The following is a 12936-nucleotide window of genomic DNA, read 5'->3' as shown; positions in this document are numbered from 1 at the left end:
TTACTTGCAACCTAATAAAACAAGTACAACTCTTTAACCAACTAGGCTAATAAGACTTTATAATTTAAATTTAAAACCAAATTTGATGAACGCAAATTTTTTTTAACAATATCAGTTCAACTTTTTATCTAACTAATTATATATATAATAAAGCTTAATTTTAAAGTGTCTGGATTTCCGGATCGAGAGTTGTGGTTAATTTGGATATATATGTAAGAGTAAATGAGTACTTGGGTCGGATTGTAGGATGTCCGCCCATAAACTTAAAATGGTTAAAAATAAAAATAAAAATAATATTGGTATGTTTCAAACATACAACTTAATAAAACAAATATAACCCTTTAATCATTGACTAATAAAACTTTAAATTTTAAATTCAACACCAAATTTGATAAACGCGGAACATTCTTAACAATATAAGTTCAACTTTTTAACTAACTAATAATGATACTTAATTTCAAAGTGTTCTAATTACCAGCTCGAAAGTTGTGATTAATTTAGATATATAAGTCATAATAAAGGGATACTTGGGTCGAAATGAGGGTTGATCCGCTCATAAATTAAAATGGTTAAAAATAAAAGTAAAATTCTTATATGTATGTTTCAAACTTGAAACCTAACAAAAACTAGTACAACTCATTGAACCAACTAGGCTAATAAAACTTAAATTTTATATTCACTACTAAATTTGATGAATGCGGGACATTCTTAACCATATAGGTTTATCTTTTTAGTTAACTAATATATATATATACAATAATGCTTAATTTTAAATGTCCGGATTGCTAGGTCGAGAGTTGTGGTTAATTTGGATATATATGTGAGAGTAAATGGATACTTTGGTCAGATTATATGAGAACCCACCCAAAAACTTCAAACGGTTAAAAATTAAAAATTCTATAGCATGTTTCGAACTTGCAACCTAACAAAACAAATAGAACTGTTTAACCAACTAGACTAATAAGACTTTATATTTTAAATTCAACACCAAATTTTATAAACGTAGAACATTCTTAACAATAAAAGTTCAACTTTTTAACTAACTAATCTATATATATATAATGATGCTTAATTTCAAAGTGTGTAGATTGTTGGGTCGAGAGTTATGTTTAATTTTGATATATATGTGAGAATAAATTGATACTTGGGTCAGATTGTGGGTTGACCCGCCCATAAACTTAAAATGGTTGAAAATAAAATAAAAAATGATATATGTATGTTTCTTACTTACAACCTAACAAAATAAGTACAACCTTTTAACCAATTAGGGTAATAAGACTTTATATTTTAAAGTCAAAATTTTTTTTTGATGAATGCAATACATTTTTAACAATATAAGTTCAACTTTTTAACTAACTAACTAATCTCTCTCTATATATATATATATTTATATTTATATATATATATATTTATATATATATACATATATAGTAAATGGATACTTGGATCGGATTATAAGTTTACCCACCCATAAACTTATAACAGTTAAAAATAAAATTAAAAATTATATATGTATATTTCGAACTTACAACCTAACAATAACAAATACAACACTTTAATCAACTAAGCTAATAAAACTTTATATTTTAAATTCAACACCAAATTTGATGAAAACGGAACATTCTTAACAATATAAGTTCAACTTTTTAACTAATATATATATATATATATATATATATATATATATAATGATCCTTAATTTCAAAAGTTCTGAATTATCAGGTCAGGAGTTGTGATTAATTAGGATGGATATATAAATATATATATATATATGTGTGAGAGAGAGTAAATGAATACTTGGATCGGAATGTAAATTGACTCGCCCATAAACTTAAAACGGTTAAAAATAAAATTAAAAATGTTATACGTATGTTTCGAACTTGTAACTTAATAAAAAAGTACAATCCTTTAACGACTAGGTTAATAAGACTTTATATTGAAATTTTAACACCAAATTTGATAAACGTATAACATTATTAATAATATAAGTTCAAAATTTTAATTAACTAATATATATATATATAATACTTAATTTTAAAATATTCGGATAGCCGGGTGGAGAGTTGTGGTTAATTTGGATATATATGTGATAGTAAATATATATATTTGGGTCGAAATGTGTGTTGATCCGCTCATAAACTTAAACTGTTTAAAAATAAAAGTAAATTCTTATATGTATGTTTCGAAATTGAAACCTAACAAAACTAGTACAATTCGTTAACCAACTAAGCTAATAAAACTTTAAATTTTATATTCAACACAAGATTTGTTGAACGCGGGACATTCTTAAAAATATATGTTTAACTTTTTAATTAACTAATATATATATATATATATATATATGTGCTTAATTTCAAAGTGTCTAGATTGTCGGGTCGAGAGTTGTGGTTAATATTGATATATATGTGAGAGTAAATGGATATCTGAATCAGATTATGGGATGACTCGCCCATAAACTTAAAACATTTAAAAATAAAATTAAAAATGTTATATGTATGTTTCAAACTTGCAACCTAACAAAAACAAATACAATTGTTTAACCAACAAGGCTAATACGACTTTATATTTTAAATTTAACACCAAATTTTATAAACGCATAATATTCTTAACAATATAAGTTCAAATTTCTAATTAACTAATCTATATATAAATATATATATATATATATATATATATATATATATATATATATATATATATATATATATATATATATATATATATATATATATATATATATATATATAATGATGCTTAATCTCAAAGTGTCCGGATTGTTGGGTCGAGAGTTGTGTTTAATTTGAATATATATGTGAGAATAAATTAATACTTGGTCGGATTGTAGGTTAACCCGGCATAATTTAAAATGGTTGAAAATAAAATTAAAAATAATATATGTATGTCTCTTACATACAACCTAACAAAACAAGTACAACCATTTAACCAACTAGGATAATAAGAATTTATATTTTAAATTCAACAACAAATTTGATGAACGCGAGTTATTTTTAACAATATAAGTTCAACTTTTTAACTAACTAATATATATATATATATATATATATATATATATATATATATATATATATATATATATAATGATGCTTAATTTGAATGTGTTTGAATTGTCGGGTCGAGAGTTGTGGTTAATTTGGATATATATGTGAGAGTAAATGGATACTTTGGTCGGATTGTAGGTTTACCCGCCCATAAACTTAAAACAGTTAAAGATAAAATTAAAAATAGGCTAATAAAACTTTATATTATAAATTCAACACCAAATTTGATGATATAAGTGAAACTTTTTAACTAACTAATATATATATATATAATGATGCTTAATTTCAAAGTGGATTGTCGGGTTGAGAGTTGTGGTTAATTTATATATATATATATATATATATATATATATGAGAGTAAATTGATACTTGAGTCGGATTTTGAGTTTACATGCCTATAAATTTAAAACGGTTAAAATAAAATTTAAAATGTTATATGTAAGTTTTAAACCTGCAACTTAACAAAATAAGTATAACATTTTAACATGCAACAATTAATTCGAAAAATGATAAACTCAGCGAATGTGTAGCGAAAGTAAGTCTAGGAATCCGACGCGGCATATCATGTGAGTAAGAGAGAGAAAAATTAAAAATGTCCCGAAAAGTTACATTTCGGATCCCAAAAAATAATATTTTGGGTCCCGAAATGACATTTCAGGTCTCGAAATGTCAGTTTTTCAAATTCTAAACGTCGGATTCTTGGTCTTGTTTTCGCTGCCCCTACGATGTGTTTATCATTCCTCCAATTAATTCTTTACCTAATTATATTTTTAACCACTCATTTTCCCTTTTCTCCTTTCTAATTTATTTCTTTAACATTTTCGAATTACCAAAATCTAATGAAATATACAACAATTATTATTTTTCTCAATTTTTATATTGTTGGAGGCTCATGGTGACAACCTAAGAAGATTTTTGGTTTTCAAACTTTTTAAAATTACCAAAATCTACATAAATAGAAAACAATTACTTTTTTTACTTTAAATATTTATTTTGAATCTTATTTTCACTCCTTTTTCTCCTCTATTTCTATACTATTTAGTTTTTATCTGAAGTATATAAGAATAAAAATGAGTTAGTGATAATTTGTAACGTTTTAAAATAAAACTTGAACAATTATCTCAAATGAGATTGGGGTTAAACTGATGATATCAATATATTTAGACAAATTATTATATTTAAATTTTAAGAGTTTATATCAAAATTCAAATATACACTAACATTCATTATGTTGCAATTTTTTGTATGATGTCTAATTGGAAATATTTCTACTAGAGAAAGAACTAAAAAAACTTAGACAAACATATATATTTATTTGTTTGACTATTTTATTTTCAAATGATAGTTAATGTTTACAGAGTTGTCATGCTTGTAACTATTAATAATATAAATAAATGCATGTATGGTATTTCAATTATTAACTTATCCAACATATGATTTTATTGCTATAACTCATCCAATTAAACCTACCAGCCTCTTATATTCTATTGTCATTTAAAAAATCTTAAGTTTGAGTGAATATTATAGTTGTGAAGTAAGTCTTTACTTCGATATAAAAAACCACATCCATTAACTAAACATGATGTCATATAAAAAGTTTAAGTATTGTAATATTCAATATTTGAGATAAATAAATTAATTTAAGCACCGGCAATGATATACAAAGTGGATAATTCGTCGATACCAACATTAATGTAGATTGTAACTTAGCAAAACAAAGTATGAAAAATTGCTAAAAAGCATATCACGAAAAATTCGACCAAGTTAAAATTAGGTTAACTTACTTACAATTGGAAAACTAATCAAAAATTTCCACAATAAATTTAATATTGACAACATTGTCGCAAAAATAGCGTATAAAGTGTCGTTAATGAATCACCGAAATTTATTTATTTTTTTTAATATAGAAAGATAGCATGACCCCTACAATTATGACATTCACCACTAGTTAAGTCGTTTTAAATAAGAATCGAAATCCGTAATATTAATATTTTAAGACTACCCTTCACATTTGAGTTGGTTGAAGGGTTGAATCGCATCAATTATTTTCAATAAAATGTATGATTAAAGAAGAATTTGTTGCCAAAGTTACTTGTGTCGGAAACCTTGGTAAAAATAAGTGTTACAAATTTCCAATCCTCTTTGTATTGAAGTTATTAAAATAAAATTTCAAAAATGAAAATATGTTTTGAAGAAATGTCAATGGTAAGGTAAATCCTTGTAAAACTAATCAATATCATATTCATAAGGAATTTTCTTTATTTCAATAATATGTTATGGATCTTTTCCATATAGGATACTAATATAAAAGCAAAAAATTATCACAATAATGATCCAACAAAGTACACAGCCTAAAATACAATTCTACCAAAAGTAAATAAAAACAAATGTTTTCACATAAACTTGTGTTTAGGCGTGGTAAATTTCGGGTTTTGGGTATCAGGATATTGAGCTAGAGCAGACCCGGACCTGCCCCTAAAAATTGGATACCTAAATAATCTGAAATTATGGTTTCTTAACAGCGAATACCCAACATGATACAACATGATTTATTTACATGGCCAGATTGTTTTACAAACTTTTAATTATTTTATATAAATTTAGAATATTTGACTTGTTAAACATTCTTGTTAATCTGTTTAAATATTTTCATCGTTTAACATTTTCTTTTACCCACCTAATATTTTTTAATCCATTTAGAATAGTTTTTAATTAGTTAAACATAATCTTTACTTAATTTAACATTTATTTTACTAGTTATTTTTACGGGATTAACTATTCAACGGTTAAATATATTTTTGATATGTTTAATATATTTTATATTTATGACATTTTATTTCTAAGAAAAAATTCATGTGGTATACTATCATAAATTTGGTGATGTACATTTTGTCTCTTTTTATTTGAGAGACGCTACCTTATTTGCTCTATAAAAATTAAGAAAGAAAAATAACATAAATTCTTTTGAGTTCGGTAATTGATTAGCGTAAAAAATGGCTTTGATACTATAGTTCACGCGCCCATCTATAAAATATCTTTGTTAGGTTTATTGGACTAATATATATAAATAATATGTTTGTTTATTGAGAACCCAATTAATAAAGTGATCTACTTAAATATTTTAGTTATTGGGTTAAGTCATGTTTGGTTATTAGTATGGTACAATTTATTATGTGTGGAGACCGGATATTTATTTATTATTTATGACCTGGCGTCTTCCTCGTTGCTTGGTTCCCGACGTCGAAGTCTAGTAGAGATTCTCTAGAGGTCATCTTGGTAGAGATTCTCTCGAGGTCATCTTCTTAGAGTGTCCTCGGGAACTCTCTTTCGCCGTCGCCTAACACTCGTCTACAAGACGATATTTTTCGGTAATTCTACTTCATTGATTGGATTTGAGGTGTACTTCTTGAACAATACAACCTGCACTGACAATTGATAATAAACCAAACTATAAATTGTGGTAAATATTGTGTCTAGTCGATTACCCGTGGCGACCGATGAATTATATGGACGACAGAGGTGAAGGTTGAGTCATGCTAACCGAGATTCACACTGAGTTGAGAATTTGATCTTGGCTGTCAAGGTTTCCATTATTTAATGATAAGGAAAGCCTACTAATAACCACATTGTTTCAATTTGAGGATATTGAGTTCTTATATCAAAAAGACTATGATGAACTATTAGAAGCATTGAGTTCTCAATTCGACCAAATAATGAGAAGCTACTGAAATCAAAGTGTTCTCATATTGGTCATGTTAGATAAAATTAGACCGGTTAAATAGAACCTAACAAAAACAAACTTCCTGTGAAGGAACGGTTAAAGAATCCAACCAGTCAAATAATTCAACCGGTCAAACAACCCAACCGACCAAAAACCTAACCGAGCAGAAAGACAAGACCGGTCAGAAGAAAAGACCAAAACCGGAAGCCATTCGGTTAACCTAAACAACCGATCGGTGCAAATAGATACTTTGAGTTTCTGTTAAAGATGATACCAAAAGACAGATCCTAGAATTGCTATATTCATACAAGTCTGAGGACAATCTGCAGGCTGCAGAAGACCGTCTGACAAGATCTTTCCACTCCGGGATAAATCAGAGACGCAATCCTCCAGGTGCAGGTAACTGTCCAACCGACAGTTGTCATATTAAGTAAAAGACAAACCTAGCCGGTTTGACCTATACACTGGAAGCCTAGACCGCCAGGTCTGAATCACTGAACCTCTACTCAACCAATCAGATTCAAGATGATGAAATGTGACCGTTGGCACATTTCACCTATAAAAGAAGAAGCTCAAGAGGAATAAATGCAGTCCTAAAAAATGGTTTGAGCAACAAGTTACAAGAGTTACTAAGTTTCACCAACCACAAGCTCTAAGAGTTATTACAAGTTTATCTCTCTAAGGTAAAAAAAGCTCAAGTGTTTATTGAAGTAAGATTACAATTTCGGTTAAAATTGTACGGGTGTTATCGAGTAGAAAATAAGTCTTGATCGGATTGTGTTTGTGTATTCATTAGTGAATATCCTTCTCACGGTTTTGAGAGGAAGGGGTGACGTAGGAGTTTCATCTCCGAACATCCATAAAAACATGTCTTGTTATTTACTTTCTGTCGGCCTTACACTCTAACCGATTCTACCTAAACTGGCTTACTGAATCCCAAACCGACCCACCATACTCCAAACCGACCTTATCCAAATCTGGTTATGTCCATCCTGTGTGTTTGCTGCTTCAACCTAAAACAAACCACTTCTGCACTTGAACTCGGTTCAAGGGTTTGTGACAGTTTGTGTAGTATTGAAACCCCAGTACTAATTTCTAATTGGATTAAGCGCCAACCGTTAAGTGAAACGCGTTAACCGGCCAGACCCCGGTCTGCCAGCCCCGATCTAGATCCTAACAATTGGTATTAGAGTAGTTAGTTTCAATACTCAAGCAAGCATGTCTTTTGATAAGCCTCCAATGCTAGAAGGTGACGACTTCGCCAACTGGAAGGTACGCATGCACCTGCACCTAATTACCATGGATGACGAGATGCAGTTCATCCTGACTGAAGGACCGGTAAAGATTGATAAAGACAGAAAGGATTGGATAACTGATGATAGGAGAAGAAACAATCTAGACAATCATGCTAGAAACCATATCATCAACAGTTTGGACAGGAACACCTTTTGTAAGGTCAGAGATTGCAAAACCGCAAAGGAAATATGGGATATGGTGATTCAAATCCATGAGGGAAACGAAAGAACCAAGGAAAACAAGATAATGGTGGCTACCCAGAAGTTCGAAAACATTAAGATGAAACCGGGAGAAACAATGAGGGAGTACAGTGACCGGTTCACAGATGTGATAGATGAGCTATCAAGTCTTGGAAAGAAGTATGACAACAAGGAATTCATCATGAAAGCGTTAAGGTCTCTTCTAAGTGCATGGGATATAAAGAGGATGGTGATGAGGGAATCAAACTGTCTAAGCAGGATGAAGCTACACGATGTGTTCGAAGATCTTAAGGCATATGAGTTTGAAATGAGATCTAGGATTGAAGATGAAGTTTCCGCCTCAACTTCCACAAAAGCCTTGGTCACATCCATAGAACCGGTTGCTCCTGCAACGATCAGAACCGCTGAACAGTTTACCGAGGATGCCATGGCAATGCTTGCACAGATGTTTGGCAGATTCATGAAGAGAAGCCAACCGACAAACAACAACAATTATAACTACGGTGATAAATCTAATGTTAGATGTATAATTGCAATTGTTTGGGACATTTCAGGTGAGAATGCAGAAAACCAATACGGGACGACCGGAAACCGGATGATCAGAACCACCGAAATAACTATCCACAAACCGGTGAAGGAAGTGAAGTTCAGAAAGTGCTGATAGCCGATGATGGAGGAAGCTTATGAGCACACAGTGACAGCGATGATGAACTCACATGTCTCATGGCAAACGAGGAACATGTATTTGACTCTCCTTGTGAAGAATTTACTAAAGATTAGTTATTTAATGCACTAAATGATATGGTAGTAGAGTATAAGAACCTATTAACACTAATACCAACCCAACTAAACTTTAGAACCGACCCCATAGAACCAGCCATGTCCGAACCTAACACCAGTAGTGTTCAACCTAACGAAATCTTAGAAACCAAGGCAGCACCTGAACTATCCTCTGAGACCAAACAACTCAAGGAGTCAGTTCAAGAGCTGACCGAGGAGGAAGATGCCCGAACCCAGTATCGAATAGCCGCATGGAAAAGATCCAGTGAAATGGTGAACAGAATGTGTAATTATAATAGACATCCCAAGTGCATGTTTGGTCTTGGATACAAGAACAACAGATCCAGCAACCGAAACCATTCTGACAAAATGAGGCTCATAAAGGATAACCTTCCCTTTGTAAGTTTTGTCAAGAGCTCCTTAACCGACGATGAGGAACAAAGTGCCTCATATCCGGAAGACGAACTAATCTATGTAGGTCCAACTGATTCCGAAAAATGGCTTCATCCTGAGAAAAGGAAAGCCAATCGACCCAAAGGTAAGCAAGCCGATCCACGACCGCATAGGATAAACCAAAGACCACCTCCGAGTAAGGCACTCCTAGGAAAACAGAGAGACGCCAAATCGAGTGCAGGAAAACTAGTCAGAACCATAACCGGAAAAGCTGTCTAACTTATTAAAGTCTGGATACCTAAGGGACTAATCACTTGTGGACCCAAGTAAATGTGGGTACCAAATAGTTGTAAATATGTATATTTTGCAGGATATGAAGAAACGACTAGGAAACTCTGAATGGTACCTGGACAGTGGTTGTTCCAGACACATGACTGGAAACAAAAACCTTTTAACCGATATTAGAATAGAAACCGGTGCAATGATTGTCTTCGGTGATAACTCAAGAGGTAGAACTGTGGGCAAGGGTAAGATTGTCCATGGTAATTTAACAATTGATAATGTACTTTTAGTTGAAAACCTACACTTTAACTTGCTGAGCATTAGCCAAATGTGTGATGCTGGATACACTGTAGAATTTCTGAAACATGCATGCTTAGTTAAAAACTCCTAGGGTAACATACTACTAACCGAAATAGGTTAGGAAACATATACAAGGTAAACTGGAAAAATGAAGTAGAACATCCGGTTTGCATGGTAGCTAAAACCGATCAAACCTGGCTATGGCATAAAAGGCTAAATCATTTAAACCTGAAAACTTTAAACTATATCCGTGGTAAAAAGCTGGTTGAAGGAATTCCTGATATAGTATTCAATAAGGATAAGGTTTGTTCAGCATGTCAAATGGGTAAACAAACTAAGTCAACCTTTAAGAGTAAAGGACACATTCAGTCTAACCGATGCTTAGATCTCCTACACATAGATTTATTTGGACCGATTAGGGTCGTCAGCCTAGGTGGCATGTTTTACACTATGGTAGTTGTTGATGATTATTCTAGGTATACATGGGTAATATTTTTGGCATCCAAACGTGAAACTGCATCAAACTTAATTACATTGCTTAAACGTTTACAAAATGAAAAATCAACACGCATTAACAGCATTAAGAGTGATAGAGGAACCGAATTTACAAATAGTACTCTAAATGCATTTCTTGATGAATCCGGTATTAGACACGAGTTATCTAGTGCTAGGACTCCTCAACAGAACGGATTGGCCGAGAGAAGAATCCGAACTCTCAAGGAAGCTGCAAGGTCCATGATAGCCGATTCGGGCATTGCTCAAAAATTATGGGCTGAAGCTATCAGCACTGCATGTTACACGCAAAACCGGTCTTTGATCAACAAGTTTCACAATAAAACACCGTATGAAGTATACTTTGATAGGATTCCCAACATTAAGTATCTTAAAATTTTCGGTTATAAATGTTACATTCATATAAATGGCAAAAATTACCTATCTCCTTTTGATGCAAAATCCGATATTGGGATCATGTTAGGTTATTCAGCAGTTAGTAAAGCATATAGAGTGTATAACACTAGAACTTTAACCGTGGAGGAATCTCTTCATATTGTATTCGATGAATCGGTTGAAAGTAACACTGCATCATCCTTTGATCTACACAATAGATTGGAAAACAACAATATCCATTCTGATAGTGAATATGAGGTTCCGGTTTTCAGACGGTTTGTCCATGACCAAATGGATGATGATGAAACCCAGCCGGATCAAGCTGTCACACAGCAGGAAGCTGACACCTCGGTTCAAACTGAGGAAATCGGTCGGTCTGACATCATTGTTCAGCCTACCGATATGTCTAGCCTTGATCAAATAATGGTGATTTGGTAGACGCCCCTGAACCGAATCTCAAAAGGAACACAAATCATCCTCCTGAGCTAATTATAGGTGACCCTTCAAAACCCGTTCGAACTAGGCGACAAATTCTGGAGGAATACTTTAATTCCGCTTTTATATCCCAGATTGAGCCGAAAAAGGTGGATGAAGCATTGTCAGATCCGGATTGGATCTTGGGAATGCAAGAAGAGTTAAACCTGTTTGAGAGCAATAAAGTCTGGTACCTAGTCCCTAGACCGAAAGATGAACCGGTCATAGGAACAAGATGGGTATTCAGAAATAAACTCAATGAAGACGGTTTGGTCACGAGGAACAAAGCCAGATTAGTGGCACAATGATACAAACAGGAAGAAGGCATTGATTTTGAAGAATCATTTTCCCCTGTAGCTCGGATTGAAGCTATTAGGATCTTTCTAGCCTTTACTACTTTCAAAAACTTTAAGGTTTTTCAAATGGATGTCAAAAGTGCATTTTTAAATGGTGACCTACGTGAGGAAGTATATGTCGAACAACCACCCGGTTTTAAAAATGTTGACCTACCTAATCATGTATACCGCTTAAACAAAGCACTGTACAGTTTAAAACAAGCTCCTAGAGCTTGGTATGATACACTAACCACATTTCTGTTAAAACATGATTTCACCATCAGTTCGGTGGATAAAACACTATTTAAATTTGAGAAAAAGGAACACATCCTACTTGTTCAAATATATGTGGATGATATCATCTTCGGTTCCACCGATCCTAAGCTATGTGATAAATTCTCAACCTTGATGACTAACAAATTTGAAATGAGTATGATGGGAGAATTAAGCTTCTTCCTAGGCCTTCAGGTTAAGCAACTCGAGGAAGGAACTTTCATAAGTCAACCCAAATACATAAAGGAACTTCTAAAGAAATTTGGGATGGACACATGCTCCTCCGCGGCTACTCCAATGAGTTCATCAATCAAATTGGACAAGGATGATGACGGTCAGGCAGTAGACCTGACGGCCTACCGAGGAATCATCGGTTCTCTCCTTTACTTGACAGCAAGTAGACTGGATATACTGTTTGCGGTTGGAGTATGTGGAAGATTCCAAGCTAATCCAAAACAATCTCACTACACAGCCGCAAAGCGAATCTTGAAATATCTAAAAGGAACCCCTGAAGTCGGTCTGTGATATCCAAATGATTCATCTTTCAACCTCACAAGCTACTCGGATGCAGATTATGCAGGTTGTAAAGTGGACAGAAAGAGTACCAGCGGAACATATCAATTCCTAGGTGATCGGCTTGTTTCATGGCACAACAAGAAACAGACATCGGTTGCCACGTCAACCGCGGAAGCTGAATATCTAGCAGCCGGAAGTTGCTGTTCACAACTCCTGTGGATCCAACAACAACTGAAGTATTTCGGTATCACAGTCGAAGAGTCTCCGATATTCTGTGATAACACAAGTGCCATAGCAATCACATACAATCCGATTGTACATTCAAGAACCAAGCACATCGATATAAGACGCCACTTCATCCGAGAACATGTTGCTAAAGCATATCTGGCTGGAATACGTATCAACAGAACAACAAGTAG

Source organism: Impatiens glandulifera, chromosome 3 (assembly GCF_907164915.1).
Source record: "Impatiens glandulifera chromosome 3, dImpGla2.1, whole genome shotgun sequence".
Lineage (NCBI taxonomy): Eukaryota > Viridiplantae > Streptophyta > Magnoliopsida > Ericales > Balsaminaceae > Impatiens > Impatiens glandulifera.
The sequence above is the reverse complement of the archived record's forward strand: the minus strand, read 5'-3'. Positions refer to the sequence as shown.